This window comes from Durio zibethinus, chromosome 27 (genome assembly GCF_047325235.1).
Source record: "Durio zibethinus cultivar Kanyao isolate XHJ-2024 chromosome 27, ASM4732523v1, whole genome shotgun sequence".
In the NCBI taxonomy this organism is placed as follows: Eukaryota; Viridiplantae; Streptophyta; class Magnoliopsida; order Malvales; family Malvaceae; genus Durio; species Durio zibethinus.
In genome coordinates, this window is record NC_143188.1 from 9,885,491 (window position 1) to 9,911,062 (window position 25,572).

The 25,572-nt window shown below is 26.8% G+C and overlaps 1 pseudogene; it reads left to right on the plus strand.

Annotated features, from left to right (window-relative positions):
- The first annotated feature begins 9,207 nt into the window (after window positions 1-9,207).
- The window catches only part of LOC149510895 (shikimate O-hydroxycinnamoyltransferase-like), a 117,195-nt pseudogene continuing 100,830 nt past the window's right edge, over window positions 9,208-25,572 (plus strand).

The window sequence follows — 25,572 nt, forward strand, 5'->3', positions numbered from 1 at the left end:
TGATCATGATTATTTTATTTATATTTTTTATAAATGTTATAAATATATAAATATTATAATTATTTAAATAAAAATTTATATTCATTCATTTATTATAAATAAATTTTTTATATAATTATTTTTATTATTTTTGTTTGAATAAATCTGAGGTTTATTATATTCTAAAAGTATAATTGTTTTTTAAAAAATATTTTTTACATTTTAAAGTTAAAATTTTTATTTTATTATTATTTTTTTTAACAATTTGAAGATAATTATGAAAAAAATTTTATATTTTGTATTTATGAAAATGCAAAAGAAAAAAAATTTAGAAATGCATTGGTAAAATTTAAAATTTTGAAATAATTATGGACAAAGAGAAATAATATTTTACCCTGATGTCAAATAAGTTTTTTTTTTTTATTCAAAATTAACATATCATTAATTCATTGTTTGATTGTGATGCGTGAATCCAATTTCATGATTACTTTTCATATTACTTAAGTTTTTGGAGTTTATTAATTGTGCATTCCAAAAGATTCACAAAAATGAAGTTTTCATAATTGTGACTAGTATTAGTATGAAATTAATAGGGTGAATATATTGGCATGATTTATTTATGAAATTTTATGTTAATATTTCAAGCTGAAAGTTTGGCCAACAAATTGGGTTAAATGTGATATGCAAGTTTAAATGGAAAAGGCACATCATTAATAACATTAAAGGCTATTTTTAATTAATGATAATTTGAAGGCAACCCACCAATGTCTTATTAGCCATGTTTATGAATTTGGAAAGTTTTATTTTCTAATGCAAAGAAGAAAATAACATGGTTTGCAATTAAAACAATTTAAAAAAAGTTTGTTTTAATGCAAACAATGATTATAAATAATTACAAGGATATAAGGAGTTATTGTGCATAGATTAATTAAAAAAGGAAAATGCACAAATCTCCATAGGTTTTTATAATTTTATGGCAAGGATGTGTACCAATCATCCATCTTTTAATGTGTGGATTTGATAATGATGTTCGCTTGCAATAGCTTTAATCCTTGGAATTGATCACTGAATGAATTATCCATAGAAAAAGTGGTAAGACTCTTAAATGAATAATACTTTTGATAAGTTTGAAAATTATTTATTTATAAATAATACACAAATAGTTTCTCTCAATGGTTTTTGCGTGAAAGTTATATTTGTTTAATTTTATTTGATAATAATTATGACTTGTATATATGTTCTACATCTCATGATTTTAGTTTTGAGATATAATGAAAGTATAAATTATATTTATTTTAAAAGTTATTAGTGATTCAAAGATTTTGTGAATATAAAAAAATTTAAATAGCAAGAGGAATGCTATTTGATCCATTTAGGTAGTGGACATGGTTTTGCTCTTGGTAATAAATTGGTGAATGGTATCAATGATGAAATAGATTCATAAATTTTCATGAGTTGGTATGAAAGTCTCAAAATGAGACTATAGAAAGCATGAGTATACAAAAAAAAATTGAGAGCGATTATATTTGACATCATTTTTATTGATATATACTCTCATATTGAGTTTAAATAAAAGTTTTGGAGTTTGTATGAGAAGAAAAATTAAAATATAGAATATTTGTTAGTTATCTTTCATTGAAGGTGGATTTGGAAGCTTCTTAATTAAAAAAAAACCACCAAATAATGAAAAGATAAATGAAATGGTAACTTGATTAAATATATATAATATCTAAATAACTGAATGAGACTTTTTTTAATAATAGAATGTATAGAGATGGTGGAGATGATAAAAATAAAAAGAAATAAAATTATCACCATAATGTTGTAAGATTTTAGTATGATTTTATAAGTAAATAATACAAGCTAATAAGTTTAATACACTTATTAAAGTAAAATCTTTAAAAAAATCCTTATATATCTTAAAAGGATTAAAATGGTTTGGTCTATCTATTCAGTTTATCTAATTGTACTAGAAGAATAATTGTAGTAAAGTAGATAAAAGTGTAAAAATAGAATGGTTGAAATTTTATATTAATGAGTATAGAGTTATGGTCACAACAAATATCATTTATTTTTTAAAATGACAAGAATGAGATGACAATGTCTAGAGTATATAAATGATATACAAAATGAAAATTTTAAGCACATTAACCTAAAGCGATTATATTAGAGATTAATTTCAAGTAAGGGTAATTACCATAAAAAAATTGAATTTCAAGATATTTGATTAGTAGTACTACAAATAGAATGGATTTAAACCCGTACTATTAGACAATAATAATAGGAACCCAACTTTGAATTATAAACCCCCAATTACAAAGTTTAATGGGTAAAAACAAGTTATTATTATGTGTATGTTAAACACTAGTAAGATCTATTCAAATTTTAAAACCTAGTGTGATCCATTATGTGGGGAGGATGAGTTTTTATACTTTTAATAGAGTTTATTATTTAAATGTCTAAAGCAATGTAGACATAATGAAAACTCTACCTATATAAATATAGAAGTGGTACAGTTTTAACAAGAAGAATTGGAATCTCTCTTGCAAATGTTTATGAATAAGATAAGCATATGGCCATAATAGTGCAAAAACATTTATAAACCTTTGACAGAAGAATAAATAAGTATTATTGGTATTATATCTTTAGTTCTAATATTAGGAGTTGAGGTTAAATCTATGGATACTATTAACTTCGTTTAATTTTTTAGATATATGTGCTAATTAAATGTTTAAATCGAGAGATACCTTTTTGTATTCATAATATTTATTTGTGTGAAAGTTTAAAGATTAAGCACCAACATTCCAAATTAGTGGAAGATTGTTTGTGGTTTAGAATGTGGTACATCCTACATTGGATGGAAAGATTTAATTAATGATGAATAAAATTAATTTTTATATTAATTTTATTTATATTATAAAAATTATGTTTAAATATAAACAATTATTATATAACAAATGGTCATACTGATTTGAAAATAAATAAATTATCGTTCATAAAGGTCGTGGTTATACAAAAAGTCATAATCATTTGAATAGAAGTGTATGTATGTTTATTCATTATAAATAGGTCTTTTAGTATAACTATTTTCACTATTTTTGCTTGGAGAGTTTTGAGACTTTATTGTATCCTAAATTGCTTTTAAGAAAGTGTTTTTTACACTTCAAAACCAAAATTTTTTTTATTATTTCTATTTTCATATTTATTTTTTCTAACAGTACTGACACTTTTAGGAATTTTTTCTTTTATACAAATACACCATATATTATTATTGGCTTAAATTACTATAATACCTTTTAACCAGAATTACAAAATTTGTCATTTTAATTGCTTCATATGATGCCTTTCCTACTATAATTACGATAAAACTCCTCGTATCATAATTGACCAAAATTACTATATTACTTTTTCAGCATAATTACAAAAATACCTTTTTACATGCTTTATAATTATGCATTAAATTTTAACATTCGTACAATAATATGAAATTAATCTCTTTAGAAATAATTATAATACCTTTTTAATTATCTGAGATTTTGAATTACATATGTCCAATTTGATTGTAATGCCCCTCTTTCTATGTTTAACTAAAATTACTATAATACCACTCTTATTATATTTACTAAAATATACCTCTTACTATAATTGGCCAAAATTAATATAATGTATTTATAATCATAATTATAGAAATGTCGTCTTACCTTTATTTGTCAAAATTACTATAACACCCCTTTTACAATAATTATGAAAATATTTTTCATATTTTAATTTGTCAAAATTACTATAATATCCTCTTTCCATAATTACGAAAGTACTTTTTTTATTGCTTCATATTTACGTATTAAATTTTAACTTCTATACAATTATATGAAAGTTATCCCTTTTGGAAATGATTATTATGCCTTTCTAATTGCTTAAAAATTGAATGACACATATCCAAATCAGCTGTAATGACCTTCATTCTAATATTAACTAAAATTACTATAATGACTCTCTTAACATAATTATTAAAATACTTATTTTACTATAATTGGCTATAGTCACTATAATGCTCATGCAACCATAATTAAAGAATTGTTTTCTTACCATCATTTGTATTTTCAAAAAAACAAAAAAAACAAAATACTAAAAAATTTTATTTTTAATTATTAAATAAAAAATTATTTAATTTATATTTCAGTAAAATAAAAAAAAATTTGTAACTTAGGCGTAGCCAAATAGTTTTCTAGTATTTGTAAAGATCGTATTTTTTATATGCAGAACCCACTTATACTAAACCTTTTTTTGTACTTTTTTTTTACATTTTCAATTTTTCTTTTTTTTTGGAATTAAAAAAGTAATTAAGGTTTCATTTATTAGTCTAGGATGCACTTGAATGATGTGCAATTTACAGTTTTGTTTCTTTTGGTTATTGCATAACATTTTTAATGCTTTACTTTTTTTTTTGTTTCTTTACTTTTTTTTAAAAATTATTTAATAAATACTTTTAAAAATTATAAAATTGTATATTTGAAAAAAAATTAATATTTGAAACCTACTTGTATCAAATTTTTTTTTGTTTTTCCTTTTTTTTAATCTTTTTTAACTATTTTCGTATTTAAATTTTTAAAAATTATTTAGTAAAAATTTTTAGATTTAATTTTTTTTTCGTAAGATTCACTTAATACTAATAGTATGTCACACTAATAATATTTCTCTTACTATAATTAGGAAAATACCCCACATATTGTACTTGGATAAAATTATTATAATACTTGCTAAACATAATTATATAAAAAAAAACTTTTTATTGCTTTATATAGTGTCTTTTCTATCATAATTATACAAATACCTCTTATATTATAATTGATTGAAATTACTATAATAACCTATAAGCATAATTACAAAAATACCATTTTCATTGCTTTATAATTACACATTAAATTTTAACATCCATACAATAATGTAAAATTAATCTTTTTAAAAATGATCATGCCTTTTTCATTATTTGACAAATGAATTATATGCATCTAAATTGACTATTATGCCCTTTTTCAATGATTAGTTGAAATTACCATAATGCCCTTATTAACATTATTACTAAAATACATCTCTTACCATTTTGGCCAAAGTTACTATGATGGCCTTATAACCTTAATTACGAAAGTCCTTCCTACCACCATTTGTCAAAATTACTCTAATGACCTTACCATAATTTTAAAAATAATCCTTGAATTATAATTTGTCAAAATTACTATATTACCTTCTAACCATAATTACAAAAATGACCTCTTATATTATAACGAAAATACCCTTCATGTTATATTATACTACCATCTAACCATAATTACAAAAAATAACCTTTTGTTTACTTCATATAATGCCTTTCCTACAAAAATTACAAAAATACCCCTTATATTATGGTTGGTTAAAATTGCTATAATACCCTTTTTTCTTAATTACAAAATTACCTTTTTGTTGCTTCATAATTATGCATTAAATTTTAACATCCATACAATAATGTGAAATTAATCCTTTTAGAAATGATCGTAATTCCTTTTTAATTACTTGACAATTGAATTACATGCATCAAATTGATTGTAATGCGATTCTGTCTATGATTAACTCAAATTATTATAATGGCCCTCTTAACATAATTACTAAAATACCTCTCTTACTATAATTGGCCAAAGTTACTATAATGCCCATACAACCATAATTACAAAAATGCCTTTTTACTATCATTTATAATAATTACTATAATACCTCTCCTACCATAATTATGAAAATATCACTCATTATAATTTATCAAAATAACTATAATACCCTTTAACCATAATTATGAAAATGTCCTCTTACCATAATTATGAAAATACCTCTCATATTATAATTGGCTAAAATTACTATAATACCTTCAAACAATAATTACAAAAAAAAAACCCCTTTTGATTGCTTTATATAATGCCTCTCCTATCATAATTACAAAATTACCTATCGTATTATAATTGGAAAAAATTACTATAATACTCTCTAAGTGTAATTATGAAAATATCTTTTTAATTGCTTCATAATTACATACTAAATTTTAATATCCAAATAATAATATAAAATTAATATCTTTAGAAATAATCGTAATGCCTTTTTAATTACTTGATGATTGAATTACATGCATCTATTGATTGTGATGGCCTTCTTTCTATGATTAACTAAAATTATTATAATGCCATACTCAACATATTTACTAAAATCCCTTAAAATAATTGCCAAAGTTAATATAATACCCCTATAACCATAATTATGAAAATGTCCTTTTACCATTATTTGCCAAAAGTACTATGAAAATATCTTTCAAATTATAATTTTCTAACATTATTAAGATACCTCTATCCATAATATGAAAATGCCCTCTAACCATAATTATGAAAATACCCTTATATTATAATTGGATAAAATTACTATAATACCTTTTAAGCATAATTACAAAAATATTGTTTTAATTGCTTATAATTATGCATTAATTTTTAACATCCATACAATAATATGAAATTAATTCCCTTAAATCATATTGTCCTTTTAACTGCTTGATGATTGAATTATATGCATCTAAATATGATTAATTAAAATTACTATAGTAACCTCTCCTAACATATTTACTAAAATACCTTTATAATCATACTTGGCCAAAGTTAATGTAATACCCCTAGAATCATAATTACAAAAATGACTTTCTACAATCATTTGCCAAAATTATTATAATGTCACTCTTATCATAATTATGAAAATATCTCTTATATTATAAAATTACCAAAAATACTATAATACCCTCTTACCATAATTACAAAAATGATAAATGCTCAATTAAAGATATAACATTTATGTGTTTTCTCAATTGAGGATCTCATCTTTAATTTTGCTCAATTTAGGATTTAAAGTTTTTGAATGTGTTCAAATGAGGACTTAGTTACAGCTATGGCTTACACGCACTATTAAGTCCACTTTTTGTTTACATTTGTTGTTAAAGCCATTAAATCCAATAAAAAATATGAAATACTCCTATAGTAAAAAACTGTTGATAATAAAAGAATAAAAACATGAAATACCTAATACCCAAAATCAAATATGTTGATAACAACAAACTCAAAACCAAATAAGTTTTTCAAGCATTCTTTCTTCAAGTTAAGTATGCTTTTGCAAAATTTTTCAATTATTTGGTTTAGTGTTAAAGATTTCTCTATTTTCTAGTGACTCTATTTTTTAGTGTTGTTTTTGGGTTTTTGTTTCTTACATTTTTAGTTCGTTAAGGGGTGAGTCGAGCTATGGGTGTTTGGATTTGAGATCTTGTAAGCTCATTACAGTTATTTATCTTATCAAATTTGATTATGAAGAACCATCTTCTATCATTGCAGTTTGAAGGCACCCAAATTGACTTCATGGATAACCTAAACCCTGGTAGAAGATTTCATGGATGTTGAAAATATCCAATAATAATCTTTTATATTTTTGTGAAAGAACAATATATTATTAATTAGGTTTAATGTGTTGATAAAAATTTTTCACAGTCATTATTGGAAGTTGTATGTAGTTTTCATTCATGACATGATCCAAGATTTTATGTTAAAGTAAAGGAGATCATTACTGAGCTAAAACGAAGAGAAAGGTTATTGTATGATCAAGTCAAAAAATTAAAGAATGAAGTGTCAAATTTGAAGGAAAATACTATAAATTGTGTTAAAGCTAAGGTTACTGAAGAAAATTTTTAATTGAAGAAAGAAGCTAGTATTTTAAGGTTGAAATTGAAAGATAAAGCTGGTAGTAAAAGATGGAAATTGGTTTTGTTAGTATTTGTTATGCTTATGTTTTATTTATTTTTAATGGCAAAAAATAGGAAAGAAAATTTGTATGCCTGGTTTAGATATGTAAATCATGATTGTAGATATGAATCATGATTTAAGTTGTTTGATTTGAATTATACAATGAATCTTTTAATGAATGAAAAATGTTCTTATTTGTACAATGGATGTTTGGTTTGAATTGTATAGTGGATGTTTTTAACATGATGAGAACATTCATTCATTTCATTCAATAGAAGGCATAACATATAAAAGCAAGTTTCAACAACATTTTTAGCGACATAGATGTTCTGTAAGAAAAGGTACTTAATTTACATCAATAATATGTTCCATAAAACCTTAACTTGAGAATAGTTCTGCAACCAACAAGCTCTATTAAAATTTTTTGTTTCCTTTTTATTCCTTTTTCATTCAAAACTTCAGGTTGACTCTCTGGAATAGGAACCATATCATCAACGGCCTTTTTTTTGTCTTGCTTGTTAGACCACTAATTTATATAAGTTTTTGATTTGGCAATCTAGGCTATAACATTGAAAAACAATTAAAAAACTTCAACAAATGCAATCCTTAATAATAAAATAACTAAAAATGTATAAAACACTATAACAGCACTTACATTTATGATTTGTTTCCCTATTTGTAGGTTTGTATATAATTCATACATTTCAATGGTTTTTTCTTGATTTTGGAAAAAGCACTTGAACATTTGTTGTTTTTCCCCATTGATAACTCTATAAAATAGAGTTATTGCTAGTGCTTAATTGAGTGATTTTTACTTAGTTCTTGGCTAAATAAGGATATTTTTAGTCCTAATAGGTTTAATTTTTTGTTTTGTATGAAATTTTGAAGAAAGAGTGAATTTTTTTGAATCTTAAAGAATCTTGACAATTCTTGATCAATCTTGGATGATTTTTGATGCATTAGAATGTATCTTCGAGTGTTCTTAATAAGTTCTTGGTGATTCATGGTTTTCTTATAAGTATTGAAAATCTTGAAGTGGAAAGTTGTTCAAGATTGGTTTGCCAAGTTTCAAAGAGTTGGAATTGCTCAATCTTGATGAAAATTAGAGAAAATTCATGTGAGAATCAAGTTAGGGAATTTCAGCTATAATGAAAGGTAAAACTATAACTTTAAGTTAATGCAAGTCTATGGTAGCTTATGTAAGTGAATATGTATGGGATTATTAATGGATAACGCATTATTAACTTTTTTTTTAGTGGTTAAGAAAAATGACTTGGAAGGTTATGTAACATGATAAGGTGGCAATTCTATTTATATTGGAAAAAACTAAATAGCCATATAGTTTTCCTACGTGGATTTGGATTTCTTATTCTTAGTAGAATTGTATTCCTAATTTTACTTTGAGTAGGGTTTTCCATGATATAAAAGAGCATTCACTATGGGTGGCAAAGCAAGAGTTCTACTTGAAGAAAAACTCTTAATTTTCTCTGAAAAGGCCAATCCATGGATACAGGAAAAGGTTCAAGAACATGCAAAGTCAAGTTTTTCTAGAAGATTTGTACATTTAAAGCCAAACCTTCATTCTGGTTTGCAAGATTTGTGGTTTTTGTTCTTTTTTTTTTTTTCATTTTAGAAGATGCTACATGATAAATAATGAATATGTTTATGGTCTAGAAGAGTCTTGAAAAAGATTCAATTCAATTGAACAAAGATTCACTTTAAGAGAATTTTTCTCATTAAGAAGTCCATTTTAATTAAACCTACGTGCTACCAATAAGAGATCTAATTCAGTCGAACACTCTTGGATATTCTTTGCCCATAAATACCTTGTTTAGGTCTTAGAAAAGGGGTGTAAGTGGTTGGGGTGACAAACCAACCTTAGTTTTGCATTCTTTAATTTTTTGTTTTCTTTAAGCTTTCTTGATCTTTTAAGTTTTCTATTCTTTTAAATTTCATTTTAGTTAACTTTCTTTTCAAGTTTTCAATTTAATAAGGTTTGTTCTAAGCTCTTTCAATTTGGTTTTATAGATTAATTGCAATTCAATTTTGCTTTCTAGTTCTTGCTTTTCAATTTTTGTCGTTCTTTATTAATTCAACTTGTGATCTTGCTTAGTTTTGGCTTAATTGTTGTAGTTTGCATTCCATTTTCATCTCATTCTTTTAATTACAACTTTCATTCATCTTAAGCTTTTGATTATTGCTCTTAGGGTTAGATTTGATGCCTATTAATTTTAATCTGCATGTATTGCATGTTTAGGATTTAAATTAGTTTAATTTGCTTGATTTATTACATGATAGTTTTGGTTTGCATAATTTAGCTTTTAAAATAGTTTATGTTCTTTAGCTTTAGGTTCATTTTGATTTAATTAAATTTTCTTTTGATTCTATTGCATATTTGGTTTTTGATTATTCTTAGTTACTGTATGTGTGTGATTAGGATTAATGGCATTCAATGTGCATAATTTAGGTTAATCTTGGTTCTGATTTTAACTATGTATGTGATTTGGTTTAGATCACGATTGATTTGGGTTTAACTGGTTAATATATCTTTTAGTTCTTGTTATAATGTCTAGTTGTGCATGTTTAGTTGGTTAATGATTTTTAGTTTGCTTAATTAGAGTTATATTACTTTTAGTTTGTTTAATTAGGTTATCTTAAGTTTTGGTTTTGTTAATAGGTTTTGTTTTGATTTCGGTTTAAGCATAATCCCATTGTTTAGTTTTAGTTTTGGTTAATTCTAGTTATTTAAACCTTGTTTGCATTAGTTTATATCTTGTTTTTGCATATCTTATTTGAATTATCCAAGATAAGGTAGGGTGAGACAATTTTAGTACTTGTTATTCTCAATAAAACAATCTTTGTAGGAATGATCCTTTTTGTACTATTTGTATGACTATGTGCGCTTGTAGATTATCAATTACCCATCCCTATGCTATTAATTGAAATAGCTCTTTTCTATGGTGGTTGAACCAGATTTGGCCTTTGATAATGGACTTCCATTACCTCCACTAGTCATGCCATAAAGTCTTCCTTCAAAATCTGTAAAACATCTCCTAGGAACTCTAGTAGATTTGTACTAACAGTACTTATTTGGACTGATTTGCTTGACAATCCATAACCATGTTCAAAAACAGACGCAAATGCATGCCTAACACTAAAAACAATGCCAAATGTAGAATCAAACCCAGATGAAGATGCAAAAGTAAAAATAGATACTAACCCAAATACAAAAGTAAAAATAAAAATAGTACAAATAGAGGTAGGGGTAGAAGCAGAGGCATTACACAATCTCTATTTCTTTCTTCTTGTAACCTCAGTTGATACCACATCTGCATTTGCTACACTAGGAGCCCCAAGATCAATGTTGTCTTTAATCATTTATCCTTGATATAGTGGCTAGCATAAAGGGTTAAGTTAGAGTTAGTGCATCTGATAGTGAAATAAATTATTACATAATAAGAAAATATAATAAAAATTACCTCATTACCCCTAATAGAACATTCTTTTTTATTGTGTCCTTTATGACAGAAAATGCATGTCATTATCATGCCCTTCCTTGATAGACTACAAGTTTTAATATTATGATTTTTGGGTTCATTCAATTTTATTTTTTTTTTGCTGATTTTGGACCTTTTTGGCATCTTTCTATACTTTGATGGGTTAATTGGTTCTTTTGTCATTAATTTAGGGCAATCTTTTACCCTAGGCATGGGTTATAAGAGATTACCATAAACCAACAAGTAAATCTCCTTATAATACCAACTAGAGATATAATCTTCCACATTTCCCCTTAGGTCTCTAATTACACATATGGCATATACATATAAGATGCCAAAAAGTGTAAAGCTTTTATAGGAACATGTCTTTTCATCTAAATTAATCATAAACTTTTCTTCACCCAAATCTATTTCATATCCAACTTTTCGATTAAATCTAACAGTGCACTTAGAAGCAATTTTTGAATTTTTTTCTATCACTTTCCACATGTTTAGACCAATGTTGCCTCTCTAGTTATTGCTTTCTTTTCTTTTCCTCACAATTCTTAACATCTTGTTTTTTCTTATGTCTTCAAGTAAAGGAATAATTGTCTTTCTTTTGGCATCCAATAATGTCCCACTGAAATTTCCACAAAGTTGTTGTCCACTAAATCAATTCTAGAGTCAATGTTGAAGAATGTTCTGCACCATTATTGAAGTGGGACTTTGAGTATATCTTCAACTGCTTTCACTTTCTTAGTTGTTAATTCCTTCAAATAGTCTTTAAATCTTGTAATTGTGCTTTCCTTAGCAATCTTCCAAAAATATCATTTCATTTCTTGACCTCTATAGCCATTATTAACCCAATTAACATATAGCATTACAAAGCAACTTATTGATTGCTTTCTTGAGGCCTTACATTGTTAGAGGATTAGAATCATATATGTTAAAAATTAAATAATTGAATAAAATTTACATAGATTACCTTTTGCTAGTCTATCATTATAGTCCAGCCTATTCCATTTGCAAAGGTCATGATATCTAACTTTAAAAGGTCAATAAACCATTTTCATGAAGTTGTGCATTTCACTTCCACTAATGCCCAAGCCATCAGAAACAATTAATTATTTTCATCTCTACCAATAGTACAAAGCAACTCACCATTAGTTAAGCTTTTGAAAAAAATAACCATCAAGCCTTAAAAAATGTCTGCAACCATTTTGAAAACTAGTTTTAAGGGCAACAAAACATATGTAATATCTTTCAAAGATAGGTGGAGTGTTTGGCATCTACTTATGCACTTGCATCTTTATAATGCTACTAGGATTAGTCTTTTTGATTGGACATGCATAATCCCACAAGTTGGCACCCTTTCTTAAAATTACTGGCCATCTTATTAGCAACATACTTTTATGCCCTCTTTACCATGCTTATTTTCACCTCAGTTCTATATTCCTTCTTAACCATTTCCTGTATCTTTGAATTCTTCATAAAAAGGTTTATAAATATATTTATAAACTTTTTAGTACACAATTAAGCCAAAATAGATTGAGTCATCCTTGGATTGCTAAACACCTTGTTGCAATCATGATTGTTGTTGTAAGTCTTCACTTAAAATAATAGTAACTTCTTATCAAAAGATGCATATATTTACGAAGGACAATTAGGTGCAGCACACTTACCTCTCACAAAATTCTTATGGTTTTTTGCCTAAATTATAGCCCTGTTTGTATGAATAGCAATAATGACACAAAATGTTTAAACTATTTTGAGTTCTCAAACAACATACCTAATCCTATATAAGGGATACCTATAATTGCATTATAAACTGAAAACTTGCTTTTTCTCTTAGAAGTGTCATCCATCATGTCTTCTTCATCACCAATAGATTTTTCATATTCATTAGAGTCACAATACTCATTATGGTACCCATCATCATTATAAGTGCCAAAGACTTTTTCTAGACCTTGAAATCTAACCCCAACCACATTATCATGTATGTTCACTCTTTTGCCCATTCCCTTTCAATTGCTTTTCTTTTTCTCATTTCTCATTTTCTTAAAATTAAACCTAGCATCAACAATTTTCTCATCCTTGCTACCATTCATTGCTTGAATAGGAACATCATGAATAAGATCTCTACCTTTATTTTCAGTTAATCCATTTTCATCACTAATAGCTTCTACTTGTACCTCACTATGAACCCTATTAGATTATTTATTATGAACATCATTATTAGGTTCTTTTACATCACATTGAACCTTATGACCATCTTTTACTTTTTTAGCAATCACATCACCAAAAGTAGAGGCCTCATTGGATGGTTCATTGGTAATAACATCATGATTCCATATTGTTGATGGTAAACTCAATACCTCAAGAACGATTTTAGGCGCATCTATACCATGTTCTATAATGCGTCTACTATACCATTTTCTAACAAATATCTTATTATATGAAGAGTAGTTTCATCATCCCAAACTAATCTAAGGCCATCATTAAGTGTTCTACCAAACTTTAAATAAAAAATCCTCTTAATATTCATAAATCCAACATCTTCACAAATATTTAGTAGCTCATAAAAACTAACATTGTTTAGGTCAAATGTCAAGTCTTTAACAATTTCATTTATATACTTCAAGTTTGGACCTTTTCCGACAAATGTTCTTTGATAATGAAATTTTATTATTGCCAATTCAAAACTCATATCTGTCAAAAAATAAAGAAAAATTTATTCAAACTAACCTAAAATTAATGGATACCCATGTGTTTATGATCAAATAACTACTAAGTAATCAAATAACTACTAACTAATTGTTTACAATCACACATTTGTCAAAACCTGTAAGAAAAAAAAAAAAAAAACCTAACATTGATGGATACCCAAGTGTTTAGAATGCTCAGTACACTTAATTTCTTCTTAATCTTTATATTGAGAGTCACAATTCGAGTTGATTTCTCCTTAATCTTGCTTTTAGAAATCATGATTTCTTCTTAATCTCTCCTAAACCAATTTCATTTTTGAAACACTAAATCCCTTTTTCATAGTAGATTTGGTTTTTTTTAATGGTAATTTTTTACTTTTAATAAAAGAGAGCTTTTACTGTTTAAAGCATAACAGTGCTTCATGCTATTTTTTTACGCGTGTAAACCACAACCATATTGGAACCCTTATTTGAATACATCCAAAAACTTTAAATCCTAAATTGAACTAAATTGAAGATGTGATCCTTAATTAAGAAAACACACAAACATAAGATCTTTAATTGGGTACTTAACCTTATGAAAATTTCATTTTTATTACTTCATAATGACATGTTCAAGTTTAACATCCATACAATTATATGAAAGTCATCCCTTGGAAATTATCATAATACTCTTCTAATTCCTTGACAATTGAATGATATGCATCCAATTCATCGGTAATGCCCCCTCTTTCTATAATTAACTAAAATTATTATAATACCCCTCTTGACATAATTACTAAAATACTTTTTTTACCAGAATTGGCCAAAATTAATATATATTATATTTATAAATTAATTATTTGATATTATAATTTAAGAAAATAATATTGTTAGCTTAATGGAAATGTTCGTATGACATTCTCTATAAGCTTTTTTTTTTTATTTCTTTGCTTTTTCTTTTCCTTTTTTTTGTTTTTTTGTTTTTATCTTTTCACTTATTTTATTTTTTTAAATTAGATAACTTTTGTGAAAAGAACAAGTCCAATTGAAATAACCACGCCTCATGCTCATTTGTTTTTTTTTTTTTTTGTTATCTTTCACCTTTTTTGTTTTTAGATTAGGTGGATTTTATAATAAAAACTAATTAAGTAGATATGATAAAATAAAAAATTTGACACATAACAATACACAGGTATTTTGCAAGTATATTTTTATTTTTACAAAGATTAAATGTGAACACCATAAGATTAAGTTATCATTAGTAACTTTACCTTGAGGAGCTGGTTTTTTTTTTTCTAAGACATAGTGTTTTTTTTTTTTTTAAGTTTTTGAACTTTTATTATGACATGATGAAACTATTACTTGAATGAGTGAATTTCAGTAGGAGTTTAATAGGAGAGAAAATAATAATTAAATGATGATAACAAAATAATTAATAATTTATTAAATGATAATAAACGTAAATGGCAAAATTATTAATTAAAAAAATTACTCGGTAACATAAACTATTGCTACTTAATTTTATCATTAAAAAAAAACTTTTTGATAAATAATTTAGATAGATGTTTTAAATTTGAGTTATATTGCTCTCATAAGAAAAAAAAAAAAAACAAATGTGTTCAGATATCAACTCAACAAATACATTTTGACTCGACAATCTTAAAAAGATAACACATGACATGACATAAAGAAAACGACTTGGATTTTAATAAATAGTGTTTTAAGAAAAGACACTATGATTACAATGTTTTTTGCCAAATTTGTGATTACTACATTAAGTAAGTATTGTCTCAATATATTAAAATTCATTAACTACCTACTAATGCATTTAATATAAAAATAATAATTTAACTAATCTTAAACGATTGCGCCCTAATTAAAGGTATTCATTAACCAAATCTGGAAAAATTTTCTTTAGTAACCAAAACTAATTCTTGCAACACAATTTAGTTTTTTCTTGTTTCATAGAAACTATGAAAATCCAAGCACCAGAAGAGATAAGGTTGATCAATCACTCTAAAGCAACAATAATCACCTGTTTTCCCATGTTATGACCAATGAACAATCCTATTAAAGTAGTTGAAGGATAATTGTATAAATCGACTGAGTTAATATCAAAATTTAACTGAGTTAAGGGTGAAATTATAGATCTTATTCAGCATTGAAATTATATATACTAATATTTTCAAAGCTGCATTCACATCAAGCCTTTTTCTATAATTGAAAGCATCATCAAACCCAAACATTGTTTTTTAACAACTCAACCTTGGCGCATAACAATGGAAAGTTTAGAGCATCCAAGCAATAATATATTAACTATATATTTAGCATTAATCTCTTGAATTAATTGCCTTATTTTACATTCAATTAATGTTGTAATAAAGGATTTAAATTATGAACATGATAATGTTTTCTATTGTATCACATTTAACATAATTATAGATATAACAGCGATCATCCTGATCATTGTAGTCATTGCAATGTCAAGAGATTTAAGGGTTTTAAACAATCTTAAGCTTGCTATCATAATGCATACACATGCTTGGTCACATGTTAATTGTCCCACTAATCCCCCTTATGTGGTTCTGTTCCCTCCCTTAAACTAATATCTCATTTTCGCCTCCATCTCTTAAAGATCAATAAATTTCATTTCTCATTATCAATTCCTAAACTCATCCAACAATTTTTATAAGCTTATCATTACAATTTTTCTCCTTTAAAACACTCCAACACCCACTACTTGAAATTTCCCCTCGCATTTTTATGCAATTTGAACACATTCCTAGGTTTCTATTGTGATAAGGTATGGATACTAATCATTTCCTTGTGTTTTCCTTTCCTTTTTTCCTTCATATATAAAACATTGTGTAAGTTAAGTTTAAGCTTGTCATTAACTCATTGAGTGTTAGGCCGTGAAATTAAAGACGAAGATTACTCTTAATGAGTCTACATTTGTTTGTCCTACTTAAGACACTTCGAAAAGAAATCTGTGGAACTCTAATTTAGACTTGGTGATCATAAGATGCCATATCCCTACGATATACTACTACAAGCCAAATGGCTGTTCCAATTTCTTTGATATTGTAAAGTAGAAAAAGGCTTTAAACAAGATTCTTGTGCCATTTTACTGAAGGTTAGGATTTGATGAAAAAAGAAAACTTGAAATAATATGCAATTCAGAAAAAATGTTATTTGTAAAGGCTGACTTCAGCTATAGATCAATTTATTGGTGATTTTACTAATAACTCTGAAGTTTTCCATCTAGTTCCTAACGTCGACTATTCTGGAGGAATATTTTTCTATCCTCTTCTTATACTGCATATATATATTTAAACATTCATCAACAATGGGATGTAGAATCTTGACCTTTGATTTGGAGGCAAAATAAAAGTCAATGTTAGATATATATAATATTTCATTTGAGTTATGTTATTTAACTAACATAAAAATATATACAAGTAACATACTAATAAAAAATCACAAGTTTATAAAATTATAAATTTTATTAATTTATAAATAAAAGTATAAGAAAACAAAATACATCAAATAAATAATTGTATCTAAAATTGAGAGCAAAAGAAACAAAATCTTGAAAAATTGAATCTAAACTAAATGTTTTAGCAATCTCTTTTTTTAATGTTGACAACTAAGTTATCTACAAGAAACTCAAATTTCATTTTATTTCATAATTTTATTTTAACAATCTCCATAGCTGAAAATGCATGCACATTGGTTGTTAAAGACACTGAAAGAGTTAAAGTAAGTCTAATCAATCTATCTAAGAAATAATATACTTTTGATTTTCCTGTCTCTATCAAAACAAGGCATAATTGTGATAAATAAGACAAACTTTACAGTTTCACATCATTGTGCACATCATACTCAAAATGTTTAAACTAAATTTTCAAATTCAATCTCTTTTGCTTAGTAAAATCAATAGGATAATACTTTTCTCCAAGAGTGCAAATATCATTGTAGACACTAATTTTGCTTGGGTAAAATTTTAGTTGTTTATGAAATGCTTTAAATCTAACTCAATTCAAATCCAACATCTCTCTAATTTTGACAAGGTTCTAAAATTGAAATTTAGACTAGTTCATTCTAAATGCCTTAAAGTCAACTTTAGTACAATTTGATTAAATTTAGTCAAATAAAGTCAAAATCTATCAAACATAGTTAAACTCAATAAAAATGGATAGAACTAAGGTTAATCCTCAAAATTCACAACCAATTTGAAGGCAATATGGTTTAAAATTGAAATTGGTGATTTTTAAAGTATTAAAAAGTTAGATTGCACTTTAAAAAGTGTAAAATTACTAAAATACCCTTAAAGGTATTTTCATAATTTGGCTTTCTTGAAGTTGAATTTTCTTGAAAAATCGCACATTATAAATGAAAATATATGTATTTTTTATGATTTTTATGCACTAAAAACCTAGATAGCACCTTGGGAGGTGCAAAACTACTAAAATGCCTTTTAGGTGAATTTTTGTAATTCGATCTTTCCAAGGTTGAAATTTGGCGAAAAACTTTAGATCTTGATTTTATAATATTTTATGACTTTTAGAATTTTAAAAATCTTTATTTTACCTTGAAAAGTGTGAAATTACCAAAATATCTTTTAGGGGTATTTTCTTGATTTGACTTTTTTGAGGTCGATTTTTCATGAAACTTTCCAAATCATGATTTTAAAATATTATGATGATTTTTGGTGCATTCAGAATCACAGTAGTACCCTAAAAAGGTGTGAAATTATCAAAATACCTTTTTAGGGGTATTTTCATAATTTGACCATCCTGAGGTCAATTTTTCATGAAAAGTTTTAGATCATAATTTTATAATATTTCATGATAAAATCCCAAAAATGAACACAAGAACATTGATTTATAAAAAAATGGCCTAAGCACTGAAAAATTTACTAAGGGTAAAATGATTTTTTTAATAGTTTAGGGCTTTAAAAATCACACTTTTGCAGTAAACAATATGGACCATTAGATCTCAAATGGAATCTTGATCTAATGACTAAATATTGCTCCTTGAATTGAAAAAATGGAGTAATTTTGGCATTTAGATGAACTTTGATCCTATGACCTATATTCAATCTTAAAAGATATATTTTTTTGGCCACATGGAAGAGATGAAAAAAATTTTTAAAAAGAGAGGAAAAAAACATGAAAAAAAGAAAGAGAGGAAAAATATTTGGTGCTTGGCTTAAAGGTATTTATTCCATATTCATCCTTTGCATTTTCTAGCATTTCTATCTCATTTTTTTCATTGCATTCTACATCACATTTCATTGTTTTCTTGTTTGATTTTCATAAATTTTAGGTTTAGTTTTCTTGCATAAAGCTTGAATCAATTTTCATCCAACTAATCCATAGTTGGTTTGAAGTTGAAAACTAAGCAAAAACATCAAAATCCACCATTGATACAACCAAGTTAGAGGTTCAGCCATGGTGTCCTCCTTGTTGGCCAAACCTTCTCTTGGCCCTTTTGATGTTTTGGTTGTTTCTCAATCTTGTTTGTGATGTTTAAATAATTGGTTCGCTTAAATTTTGTATAGATTTTGTTTGGTGAAAGAAATATGTGGATATTTGGTTCATGTTTGAGTTTCCTATATTTTCTTTGGATTTTTAGTTTATTTCATGTTTGATAAATGTTCGTTGGTGATCCAAATGCTTTGTATGATAAATGCATGAGAAAGGGATGCTTTATGGATGAAATATGCATTAAAGTATGCTTAAAGAAAATTCAAGAGAGGTTCAGCCATTGAAAATTTTCCTTTAATCGAATATGTTTGGTTTGTTGAATATATGTTGTTTGGTTAAAAATTGATATATGATGTTTAGTTAAAGGTTCCAAGTTTCCATGTGGATAGCTTATGTATCTAAAGAGGATTTTGTTATTGTTTGGATAATATATTTGTTCAAGAGATTTTCAAGCTATATTAGTTCATTATGTGTTTGATGAAATTGTTACTTTGATTTTCACATGAATCATGCTTGTTTGGATGGAATGAGATGAAGTAAAATGCTTGGAAAATATATCAAAAGGTTCAGCCATGGTAGGTCTTGGGTTGGCCGAACCATGTTTTTTGTTTTATGGACTTTTGGTTCTTTGATCCATGCTTCATGTTATGTTTTTATGGTGTTTAGCAATTCTCTCACTTGTTTGATAAAAGTTTCATTAAAAAAATGTTTTCTAAAGGTTGTTTTTGGATGAATTTTTTTATGTTGTTTGGTTGTGTTAAAAGATGAATAATGGTGGGACATTCAAACCAAAATTTAAACATGTTTGATCTATTTTTGTTTTGAATTTTTATGCATTACATGTTTGTGTTATTAAGTTAGAAAATACCTTATTTTGTAATTATGTTTTTAGATCATGCATTTGACACATGCATTGATTAGTGGCATTCATTTAATTTTGCATTCAGTTTATATCTATTTCCATAAAACCTTAAAAAAAAGTTTTATCAGACCCCAATTGAAACCTCAAATCCAAAACCTAAATCTCAAATCCAAACCCTAAACCTTAAATCCAAACTTTAAACCTAAACTCTAAACCTAAACCTTAAACTTAAGCCCTAAACCCTAAATCCTAACCTAAAGCCTAACCTTAAACTCTATAACCCTAACACTAACTTAAACCCCAAATCAACCCCCAAGCCTTAAATCATGCATGCATTTACATTTCATATTATCTCATCATCCCATGCATTCTTATATGATCATGCATTCATTCTTTATTCATATTATATTGTCATGCATTCATAATTTTATTATGTTAATACATTTCATGCATTCTTTTTTAAAAAAATTAGTTTTCAAAAGAAAAATATTTTAAAAATAAGATAACACCTTAAATAAATATAATTATCGAGATTTTACCTAATTATATGAAGACTCTTAGTGATCATTATTTATGAGAGGTATTATTTTGATTTTGTGGGGCAATTTAAAAATCTTTAAATTAGGGATATTTTTAGAGCTCTACCTAATTATAAGAGAGTAGAAAAAGTATTTTGATATTTAAAATGTTTTCTATTTGATCCAAAAAGTAAAAAAAAGTTTTGTTTTAAATTTGATTTATTTTTAGTTTAAAAAAAAGAAGTAAACAAAAAAAGAAAACAAAAGTAAAGAAAAAAAGGAATTAATTTTAAGCATTAAGTAAATGGGATCATTTTAATTAAAATTATAGGAAAACATGCAATGAATTGGTACTGTCTTCAATGGACGCTGTGGAAGTGTTAATCTTTCCCTCCGCTTAATCGATTCTCGGACTTAATTCTAATTTTGCAGATTGCAAATTTATTCCTTTTGCTAAAACTTTTTAAACCTGTTTTAAAATGTTTTATTAAAAGGATAAAAGTTTTTCAGTGGCCAATCACACCCTTAAAAAGATTGGTGGCAACTTCTTCTATTTTGTTTTTTTATTGAAAATATTTTTTATCCCCCTATTTTCCAAAATTTTTTTCCATTCGTTCGGCTTTTAGGTCAACCCCCCTAGGTCCTAATACGTGATAGTTTGGGAACTTCACTAGGGATACATTTAGAGAGTTAGGCCAAAAATTAATCACATGTTATCCTTAATTTAATGGTCCTAATTAGTATTTAATCTTAATTCCTTGATTTCTTAAAAAGTGAAAAAAGAGAAAAAGTATTAGAAAAATTAGAAAAAGGAAAAAAGAACAAAAAAGAAAAATGAAAAAAATGAAAAAAAATGAAAAAATGAAAAATGAAAATGAAAAAATGAAAAATGAAAATGAAAAATTTTGAGAAAAAATGTGTGTTTTACAATTCATGCATATTGTAATTATGTCATTTTATGCATATTGTAAATATATCATTTCATGTATATTTTAATTATCTCATTTATTATATATTGTTATTCTTTATTTTGTTCTTAATATTTGTGTGGCATTTAGGATAAGGGTAGTTTAGGAAAATGTCAAAGGTTTAATTGTTCCTTTGCACACACTCATATTGTATTTCATGCATAAGCTCTATACTCAGGTTTTAATCGTAATTAGGAAGAAGTAAAGTAGCTACACCCTAATGAGGTGTAAACCTCTGTAATAGCTAGTGAAACACTCCCACTTAGATTAAACCCTTTCCACATGGGTGAGGATCAGGGCGCCACACTAGTCTGTAATGGAAGATGATCTGATAAGCAATTTGGGAACCTTAGATGTATCAATTCTCAACCCAATATATAGTGAATTTTAAGAAGCCAGGCCTAGCTAGAGCTATGCCACACCCCCTCTATAAAAATTACCCAAAATAAGTTACGTGAAGGAACACCCTTATATTTCTCATTTTGATGTTGTTGTTATTTTGATAATTTCATATTTTTGCTCTTAATAGAAGACATAGGAAATCATTAGAAAGGATAAAATGAAAAAATGGAAAAAAAAAAAAAGAAAAAAAAATGAAAAACTAAAAAAAAAAATTCTTTAAATCACTAAAAAGTGGAAAAAAAGAAATTGTTTGTTAATTTATTTTTAGCATTGCATTCTTTAAATTTTTAGTACTAATTTTTCTATGTTTTCATGTTTTCTTTGTTTGTTTGTTTGCTATATGAATTATCTTTTAAAAATAAAACATTAGGGACACATATTATAGATAATTTGTTGATAAAAGTTCTCATGGCATCTTAAAAGTCTCGAGTAGGATTTTTGACAAGTAAGTCAATTTAGGAAGTTAAGGATTAATAAAAAAAAAAAAGCAACAGATAGAATTGGATTATTTGATAGATGGGTATGTTTTAAAATTACTAGAATTGGTTTATCTGGATTTGAGAAAAAATGACATGATGGATTTATAGGGTATTTGGAATCAGTGGAGTCCAGAAAGGAAGTCATTTGATAGATGGGTATGTTTTAAAATTACTAGAATTAGTTTATCTGGATTTGAAAAAAAATGACATGATGGATTTATAGGGTATTTGGAATCAGTGGAGTCCAGAAAGGAAGTCAACCTTTACAATAAAGGACATGGATATTGTTTTTTTAGTACCATTGAAACTTAATGATCAGATGTTAAAAGCCACCATAAGGTTTTGAAATCGAACATATCAGTGCTTCACATTCAACAAATAAGACCTGTTACCTACCACAGAAGAATATTCTACCTTGTTATGCTTAAAGCTCCCAAGCTCGATAGAATATATTGGAAAGCACAGAAGTTGACTTGGTATAAGAAAAAGTTGGCAAAGATAATAGGGGTTGAAGTTCAGGTAATTAAGAAGAAAAAGGGGTTCGACAAAAGGGTCCTACGGACTTTTCTATGAGATATCACGCTTTAGAGTTCGAATGAAGATCAAGTTATGGATATGTTTACTTGGCTATTAACGGTTTAATGATTCTCCCTAGAGCTTTAAGATATGTAGATGTATCTTTGATGGATTTCTTCATGTAGTTGGAATAAAATATTAACCCTTCACTAACAATTTTAGTGGAAACCATCAGATCTTTGAATTATTCCTGAAGGAAAAGAGAATGAAGATTGATTTGTTGTATTCATCTATTATATGTGTGGATTCAAAGCCACTTTTAGAGTATCAATCGAGCTCCGTTATTGATTTATACAATACCTTTAGCATCGTTAATCGAGTTCAATGCAAAGGAGTGGCCTAGGAATCTTTCAAAGGAACATTGGATGGTTTTCTTTCTAAGCTTAGAAAGAGATAGGGTGACTTAGAAAGCACTACAGATCCCTCGAGTTTCTATTCTATATAATTATTAAAGATCAGCCTTAGGTTTCATTGCCTAGTATTTGGAAAGCCATCAATTAAGCACCATTGATGGTTAGACGACAGTATGGGTCTAGGCAATTTATCTTGATAACTCAAGAATAAGATCAGTTAGAGTTTGAATATGACACAAAAGGCTGCATGGCTAAATTACGCGTTATCACCAAAGCTTGAGGGCATTCGATAAGGTTAGAATTGGGGAGAAATACTAATGACTTAACCCCAAGTTACCTGGTTTAGAAATCCAAGTAAGTCAATGATTTAGTATTACCGATAGATCAGGAGATAATAACCAATGGACCTATGGGCTAAGCCACCACCGTCGAATTTAAAGATTGCTAAGAAGGAGTTTGAGATTGAAACAGAAAAGTTAAAGAAAAAAAACCAAAGGCTACAAGAGAAAATATGTCAACTTAATGATGAACAAAGTATGTAAAAAGATATGCTGAAAAAGATGACAAAAGAGAGAAATTTGGCTCGAAGTGACCTCATGGATTTACATTAAAAAAACCAATGATTGAGGGCTCAATTAAAAGACAACATAAAGGAAAGAAAAGATCAAGCTGAGATAAAGTGGCTTTAGGATAAAGCTCATTTCTAAAAACGTAAGGTTTGGGATAATAGTGACAAAATCAATATGATAGTATGAGAAAAAAAAAGATTCACACAAAGCCTTCGTAACACACAAAAGGAAATTAAGCAGAATCCATAGAGAGAATGAAGAACTAAAAGAAGAATTAAGATGCATGAAGAAGAGACATTTGGACACTTAAAGATGCATTGAGAATAGTAATCAAGCCTCTAGATATGCGGTTGCAAGAAAGCAAGGATCCCATAGCTTGCCTATACAAAGAATGGCAAGAAAAGGAAGTTTAATTGAAACAAGTCTGTAATCAAGAGGTAAAAGCCCATGAGTATTGAAAGATTAAGCATTACAAGAGACAGATGTATATCGACTACCTTGGTACTCATAACCAAAAGGTAGTCAAATATATTGAGGTGATGATGGAAAAGGAAAAAGTTTTGAGACAAAAAGTCATCCCTATTAGCAATCATAGTCAGCTTCTCTTAGACTTTTTTAAAAGAAAAAGCAAAAGAATAGTATGAGCAAGTTTAGCATTTTTATAGCCCAGTTATAAAAAATTTCATGATGTGTAGAACTTGAAATTTTGGAATGAATGAGAACTTCTGTTGGTTTAAATTATTTAGAAGTGGATATCCTTACTTATATTTAAAAGTATGCTTAATGGTGCTAATAAAAGAGAATAATGGATATGAATGTTACTTTCATCAAACTTTTAAAGTGGAAAGAATATCTTTAAATAACCTTACCTAAATGTAGGAAGGAATTTAAGCTCCTTCTCAATAATAATAAAAAACTAGAATTGCATTGCATGCATCATTTATCTGAATTCATAGTCTTTTATGCTAGTTAAGGACAACTGATGGTGATTGTAAGCATATTTTCATCAAACTTTTGAAGCAAAGAGATGTTAAATGTCTTACCTAAATATAGAAAGATTTTTAAACTATCTCTTATAGACAATAATAAGATTCATATCATGCGTTCTTAACTTTTGGGAATCAATTAAAGGTTTAGGATAGTGCTTCTAAAGAAATAACATTAGTTGGTTTTACATACCCATAATACTAAAGCCTGTGCAAGATTCATTAAAAGTGAATTTGTCAATTAATTAGATAGGATGGAAAGAGCCTAAAAAGATATTAGGGAAAAAATTATGGAAATGCAACAAAATATAGATAGACAGATGTTGGCTAGTTTGGTTAAAGGAAAAGGCACTATTGAAACACAAGAAACCACCATGGAATAGCCTAGCCAGTATATGCTAAGTTCACAAATCCTTATTTGTATGTTACTTAAGCACT